We start from the raw sequence: 6,952 nt of genomic DNA on the forward strand, positions 1-6,952 counted from the left end.
ATGACAAAAACATAGGTTTTTTTTAAAAATACATATACAGTAATTATTAAATATTCAAATAATTATTTACAATTCCCACCTATAAAAAGTAAATCTGAACGTTTTTTTGAAATTTCATTTTATATACTGTTCTGTGGACTGTTGCCGTCACCACGAAACCGATGTCATAGTGGCTTGCGTGATTCATAGGCCTAACATTAAGCAACACGTCAATGATTGTTTTTCCACCAAAACAGATATCGACATTTTCAGGCACCCAATGAAAATGATATAAGTAAAATACTGGAATATGTTCCTTCTTCCTTTGTGGCTGAGATATCTAAACGGGGCTGTTGGTTATTTGAGCCAATACCGACGGTGAGAGAGAGTTGACTTAACTTGGTTTATTTGAGTTATCTCTTTCATACCAGTAGCATCGCCTTTGATTTTCATCATGTATCTTGCTATTCAAGATGTTTAAACAACAATAAATGTAACGATATTTCATTGTATACAGGCCTACGCAGTATAGGCCAATGTAATATAAATCTGTTTCTTTTTTACTAGCATTTTTCAATTCTCTTATGTGTAAGTGAAAATTTGATTCAACTTCGAGCGAGGGCCTCACCCAAACTTTGATGTTTCAAAAACCTTCATACACTGTTTTATTGTCACTTTATGCTCAGTTTTACTTTACTTTTTACAGATGATCGATGCCAGGCCGCCAAAAAACAACGTGTTTTCTAGCCAAAAAAGGCAGTTGGCAGGCCGCACACATAGTGTTTGTAAATTATTTTCGCGGGCCGCAAAAAAATCACTGGCGTGCCGCACTTTGTCCACTTGTGCCCTAGAGAGTACCCAAAATCACCCTGTTTTACAGGCACAACCTAATACATTCAATGCCACACCATCCTACCAGGTGGAGAGAGGCAACGTAAGTAAACTGCTTTGCCCAAGGACAGAAGCAATGCGACGGGCGTCATGTCTCGAACTCCCGATGTCGATCTCATGATCAGAAGTCCATCCAACACCTTACACGCTGCGCCACATGCTAAGGATAAGGAAGCATAAAAAGTCTACACATCATCCTTACTTTCTTTTAACGTCTAATAATATGTTTAAGTAGACTTCGATGGATGTCTCAAAAAAGTTGTAATTTGGTGGCGCTGTTGAGTTGCGACCAGCATGGAGTCCTTTTAAAAGCTGGTTATTGAACAATTTTAGAAGAGCTTCTTGATATAAGCATATAAGTAAATCATACCATCCAAATGGCATTGATTTCGAGCAAATCAAGAAATTTGCGTTCAAATCATCCACTTGCTTTATTTTACACTGATCGTCTTTTAAAACTAGGAACTTTTCCAGAATGTTGAAGGAAGCGTTTAATTCACAACTCCAGAATAATAATAATAATAATAATAATAATAATAATAATAATAATAATAATAATAAAATACGTCTTTCAAACAGAATAATAATAATAATAATAATAATAATAATAATAATAATAATAATAAAATACGTCTTTCAAACAGAAAAGCTTTCTAAAAGGGATTACTGATGAATTTATTCTGAAAGTCCACCCACAACAACCCATGGATAGTCTTTTTTTTATTTCTTTCTTTATGCACATGGCCAAGGATTAACAATAAACCTTAACTGTTCTACTACATATGTGGAAATTCCTGCACGTGACGCAAACATACACGTGATGCTCATAGTGATACATTTGGAGTGGAGTTGGTTTGAAAAAATCCTGGGATCTGACGGGATTTGAACCTAGGTCCATGGAATTGGAAGGCGAGAAAAAAAAAATTCTAGGGTCTTTCCCAGCGAGGCCCGTTTAGAACAATAAGCAGAAAGATAGAAAGATATGTTCATCGAGGAGTGTAATAAGCGTATAAACAAAAGCAATAAGAGTTACTCAACTTGTTGTGGTTGAAAACGTCGATCAATACACAAAACTATCAACATTTTGCAATTTATAGGATTGTATGGTCACGTAAAGCTATACCATAGATGAAATTATCATGCGTTAGAATCGGTATCGATGCAAATCTTAAGGTTTTCCACTATTCTGTTAACTTGCTTACGAAACTAAAGATAACAAAAACATTGACGGAAAGACATGGCTTTTCAGACAATTTTCATTAAGATTGAGATTGTAAATGATTTTTCATACTTGAGTTCTGTGTCATTGCCATTATCCTTGCGTAGGATTTTTTGAAACGTCAATACTTCATTGTTACGCTTTATGTTTTTGTATTCATGAATATTTAGTGAAAATTGATGAGTTATTCAAGTCATCTTGACGTTCATGTTTGTAATAACCCAGTGTATATGGCCTAACGGTTTGTTAATGTATCTATTTCTTAAGTTTCGTATATCGATCACTTCTCCTTTTAATAAATTTGTTGTAAGGAGAATGAATAGAATCAGAAGAAATGCAATTTCTCAGGTTAAACTCTCAGGGTAGTTCTGCTCATATGAATCTAGATGCTTGCTTTACAATCCTAGAAGGTATTTACCCTTGAGATATTAAATTGCCAAAGACAATACTAAGCAAAAGTAAGAATCCTTTGTAAAATAGAAAGTACAGGTAAGCCTATATTCAAATACAGTACACTGTATCACAATTTTCTGAAGCGTTTTGATAAAAATCACAAATTGTATTCAAGGAAAGATGTAATGAGTTGCAGCCATGTGATGAAATTGGATTGGTTTGATTGGTTTTAGAAGAGTCGAATGGCCGAGAGGTTAAGGCAGGGGCCCGCGACCTACAGCCATAATATCGGCGCTGGTTCGAGCGGCTCGACTATGGCTCTGGTAGTGGAGAAAGTCTTCTCGGAAAGGACTATAAACCGTAAGCCCAGTGTACACAATGGCTCATGTGCACTTTAAAAAGAACCTCACACATCTTTCGATGCGAGTAGGGGGTTACCCTGGTGTAATGGTTCACCTCAAGCCCCTGCCCTCATCCAGATGCTGAACAGGCGTTGATGAGTATCAGCATAGATTTAGATTAGATTGGCCCTTCTGATGGTGATCTTGCAAGACCGTACACCAGAAGACAATTAATCCCCTTCTCATTTCCGATTAGTTTACTGCGTTCATTTGTATACTTGCATTCAAGTCCTTCTGCTGAAACACATGGAGCAACGGATGAAATAGAACCGGGCTCCAAAAGATCTCAACGGTTCAGAGCACCCACAATGGTAGACTAGGTTCAAGTCAGTCCCTAAACGTCGTCTTAATCAGTCAAAATGCTTTAAAAAAAATTGAGGTTGGTATCAATGGCGTTCCATATTACATATTTTCATGGCGTTCTATAATATACTTTTTCGGATTCGCATCCAAATTCAACAAAGCAACATAATAACATAACAAGTCTCTTGACATAAACCGACGCTGGTGGCGCTCTCCGAAATTAGCTAATTTGTCAAATAAATTGTAAGTACAATAATTCAATCCAAAAAACAAAAAACATAAAAAAAAAACATTAAACATAAAAACATTATGTGGGTGTTATAAATCAGGATTTATAACACACACATAAAAAATCGGAGGACCTATTTTCGTTTTTTACTGATTACCATTTTAATTGATTGAAATGAGCATGATTCAGGTACGAGAGGGAAGTTTCAAAACCGTTTTTGGTATTTTGGCAAATTTGTTATTTGGATTTAGTTATTTCTTAGTTAGGCTACTGTACAGTACCAAAAAGCACCTAAGTAACATTCTACTATAACTGAGTAATTCAACTATCTACCGTACTCATCTCTCATCTAGATATTTAGCATTTCTAAGTAAAAACTAATCCCAGAATTTACTTTATAAATATCTCTATTAGGCATTTCACCTGTAACAATATGATGGTCTAATTCCATCACAATATATAATATAGAGGTTATAGTCTGTATTATTACAAATAATGTTCATATAGATTTGAGTTTACCCGTGTTTCAAATATGATTCTGTTTTATCTAAATGAGAAGAAAATTATTATCTACTAACCATTTATTAACTTCAGTGAGTTATTCATTTAATACCAATCTAATTTCATTCATATCTTTACCTTTACTTAATAACGTAAAATCGTCAGCATACAACAACAATTTAACTTTTACTGCTGCCTTCACGTCATTAACATACAATGCCCAAAATAATAAGTGGCCAAAAATACCTTGGGGACCCCCACATTTTATATCCACCGCTTCATAACCACAAGGGAAAGGCGCAATATAAATACCCATTACCAGCACCAGTCTGAAATGGTACCATTCTACTTATAAATATGAAATCAGCCAACTCACTACCTCTTTAGTAACATCAATACCTTGCGGGTCAAACAATCAAATTTTGTCAGATCAAGCCTAACCATGATGGCAAATATATTTCCATGATCCAATTCCTCTTTTATATGCAGTAATCAGTCAAATACAGGAGACACTCATTTACAGCAGCTGTATAATTAAATAGGCCTACCTTTTGTTCGTATGCATTTATAACATCATATTTCAATTGGTATTTATACGCATTATTTTCCCGCATCCGAAATAAAACCGTCAAACCTAAAGCGGATGCACGTTTTCCACATTCGGTGAGTTTCTGGCTGCAGCACCATCGTCACTGTGGTAGGTAGCTCTGGTGAGCAAAGACCTCAACTGTAGCACTTGGTTCTGATGACTCTGATACTGGTGATGACTTTCTCGTTCATGCCTTTTCTAAATAAGTAGAATTAAAAACGGGGATGGCGCCAGCGGAGGATGGGGCAGGACCCTCGTCGGGGAAAGCTGCCCTCTCAACCCTCTGCCGGGAGAAAAACACAATTTTTTCAGGTAGAAAAAAAAATTTTTGCACATAAACAACATAATACTGGTGTCAATAATAACATTTTCCGCATCAAAAACATTATTAATGATACTATAATAGGCCTATTTCCATAATATAATGATGATGATAATGATAATTTATGTATATATGGGGTTGAGATATGTCAATACTTACACGGATGCAGTGGCATATTAGACAAGTTGGAAAAGAACCAAGAATGAATGATGTAACTGCTGTAACGATGAGGACCGTGTAAGTGGATACCTTGACCGGAAGACCTAGAAAAATATACAGTGATGCTGTTTTTACTAAATGTTATACTAATATAAGCACCACTCAGCACTCTGAGTGAATGCTATGTTCAATAAAGATGTTCTATTGGAAGGAGAGTATGTTTTCTATCTTCGCCAGAGGCGGGCGCCAGGAAATCCCCGACGAGGAGTCCAAGCTCCCCAACAAGGGGTACACCCACCCACCCCCGGTCGGGGAAGCTAGCCCCCCACTCCCCGGTCGAAGAAAAATTTAATTTGTCGGAGAAAAATTATTTTCTCTTTATTAACAGATAATAAAAGTTTGTGTTCTTTATTTAAAAGGGATGTCGGGGTATTAGTCCCCCTGTTGGGGGTACTAACCCCCTGTCGGAGGTACCATCCCCCTTTCGTGGAAGAGCTGGCCCACCACTGCAACCCATACGATCGAAATAGTATACAACACCTCGCACATACGGTAGCACTGCTCGAACTAAACAGTTAATAATATGTTGACATCTTAAGACAATGCTTGAATTGTACTGCCGTTTGAGATTTTTCCCCGACGACCTTGCTGGAAATAGATGGTCCAAGAGGGGGTCCAGAGGTCCCGGATTCGGAGTCCCTTGCCCCTTGGACTCCCACTAGTGCCGACCCTGATCATCATGACCCTATAATAATACTAACATTGCAACAATATTAAACCTTATGTAGGCTTACAATACCGTCCAGAGTATATTTTAACACTACACTGATTTGTAATAAGCACAGCTCTCTAGCAAAAACCTCCTACGCGCGGTTCCGCTAACTGAATCATTGAGGGTAACTTTCACGATTTTTATAAGCTTATCATTAAAAAAGTGGAAACGAAAGGCAGTCGCCTTCACATGAGAGGTGACTGCACAGAAAAGTTCAAGGTTTGGATTACCTGCGGTGCATATATCAAAACCAGATTGTGGTTTAAATACAAGAATAAAAGTTATTATATAATTTATTATTTATTTATTCAAATAAAATTGCCAATAAAGCCTCAAAGGCCCAGTTGCTTAAGGCGTCTTCATAGACAGCAAAAGGACCCGGGTTCGAATACCGGTCGGACAACTTTTTCGCACTCACAGATTCCTCTTCTTTTGACAAACCTTTTTCGGTATAGAATAAAGTATATCATAATAAACACCTACCGGTTACATGTAGGCCTAATCCTTTGGAAATCTTATTCATAACACCCTTATTTGTATTTACAGTAATGCTGCAAGTGTAATTCCCTAAATCTTTTTCAGATATTTTAAGAATAACAAGTGTTGCTTTCCGTTCCTCTTCACATAACATTAGTTTATTTTTTGTAGATTTGAGTTCACGGCCATCAAGGAACCATTTTACAATAGGGTTTATCTGGATTGGTTCTAGACCAAACGCAGAAGAAAATAGTGTGGCTGTTTTCAGTACTCCAATTTGTTGATATAGTAGGAGGATCCATATCTTTAACAGAAAGCAATTTAAAAAAATCATAAATATTATACAAGTCATTGATTATTTTTTAAGAATCAGAATAGGCCTAAGCCTAAAGTCGTTATCGTCCTTGATTTTGAGACAATAAATATATAGTGAAAAGAAATACTGTATGATGATGCAACCAATAACCTATAAATTTATAAAATGAAATTGATACCTAAGATATGGATAGGCCTACATTCTTCTCAACAACAACCCTTTTTCGGTAAAGAATAAAGTTATCTTGATTGTCTAAGTAGGATGTGCATAATAATCTACTCACAATATACAACTAAATAATAAGTCGATACCAATGATGTAAATACATCTTTCTCAACAACCTGACAGGTGTGATATCCTGAATATGTTCTATTCACATGTTCTATAATCAAATCTCCGTA

Source organism: Anneissia japonica, unplaced genomic scaffold (assembly GCF_011630105.1).
Source record: "Anneissia japonica isolate Jap-2015-1 unplaced genomic scaffold, ASM1163010v1 scaffold288135_len37884_cov114, whole genome shotgun sequence".
NCBI lineage: Eukaryota > Metazoa > Echinodermata > Crinoidea > Comatulida > Comatulidae > Anneissia > Anneissia japonica.